Genomic DNA, 1,533 nt, shown 5'->3' with positions numbered 1-1,533 from the left:
AGGAATCAACTTTTGCTGATTTCACTCTTCACATAAAGGCACTCCAGAGCAATGACATACATAACCTTTGAGAGTCTCTCACAAATTAAAACTGTTCAGTGTTTATTTTTCTCGACGCTAAATCCAGACGCTAATCATTCCGCCATGTGCATAATTCATGTGTGCCACGTTTGAATTATGCAGACAGAAGAATGATTACACACTTGCCAAAACTGTTGGCTGTGTTTTGTAGACAAAGGCCAGGACTGACTAAGGAGAGCTGTGAATAATGGGTTTGTGTTTGTCGCTGCTTCGTTTATTTCCATCTATCAGGCCGTATTTTGACCTAGATTTGTTCTAATCGAATTGCGCTACCTTCTGGAAATACATTATCAAATGTTTTCTTATATATGATACATAGCATCACAGAGTATTAAATAAAATCAATAAAATATTATGGAAAATATTAATAAAATATAAATATTATTTATTTATTTAAATTGTATTTATTTTATAAATTGTAAAATAAAAATATATAAAATGTTTTTGATATTTAAAAATAAAAAAATATATATTTATTTAATATTTTATTTAAAATAGACTTATTTTTAAAACAAACAAAAAATATATATTATTAAAAATCAGACACCGTGATTCAGTGTCCTGACCAGTCCTCACTGGTTTGTCCCAGTCTCAGGGTCTTCCACATTCAGACCCTCAGCAGACTGAACAAGCCTTTTGTTTGAGAGTAAGGGGATACTTTGAGGAAACAGCCCCCCACAAAGTCCCCCTTTCTGCTGGCTGTTTTCTCTGGTCAGAGGCTGTGTAATGACTAATAGAAAGGACTGACCCTTATTGTTCCAGTGTGGAGGAGGGTAAGTGTCTGACCAGAGTACGTGAGTTTACGCCATTCCAAATCCACTCCAGGTTTTCAATTTTGCAAGTTTTCAGTACTTTTTAAAAACATGTTTGTTTAGGCATATTTACATTCATGTTTTTGGCATTTATTTTTATTTTTTTATCTAAAGTGACTTACATTCAAAGTACATTTTCTTTATGCATTCCCTGGGAATCAAACGCATGTTCTTTCATGTTACATTTGCATTTTACATTTATCCAGAAGTTCTTTGTACTCAAGGTACACATTTTATTAAGTTCATGCATTCCCTGGAAATCGAACCCATGACTTTTGTTGTTGCTAGCACCATGTTTCCGCTACGTAAAAACACAAGATGTATTAGATGAAACTGAGGTGCATTAGTAAGGTGTTGTTCAAAATGGAGTGCACACTTGGAGAGAAGAGAGATCTCTCCATTACTGTTTGGATTCTCTCCATTATTGTTCTTCTGTAACAGCAGCATCCAAAATATGAGTTCAGCATTTTGTGTACACTGTAAAAAAATTTCTGTGACATTTACGGTAAAATACCGGCAGCTGTGGTTGCCAGAACTTCACAGCAAAAAATATGGTAGCAACATTTTAGGTTTTACAGACTTAACTTAAATTCACAATAAAATACTGAATTTCATTAACTGATGTAATGTTAATAAACCA

The sequence above is a fragment of the Sinocyclocheilus rhinocerous genome, unplaced genomic scaffold, assembly GCF_001515625.1.
Source record: "Sinocyclocheilus rhinocerous isolate Xijiao unplaced genomic scaffold, SAMN03320098_v1.1 scaffold222, whole genome shotgun sequence".
In the NCBI taxonomy this organism is placed as follows: Eukaryota; Metazoa; Chordata; class Actinopteri; order Cypriniformes; family Cyprinidae; genus Sinocyclocheilus; species Sinocyclocheilus rhinocerous.
The sequence above is the reverse complement of the archived record's forward strand: the minus strand, read 5'-3'. Positions refer to the sequence as shown.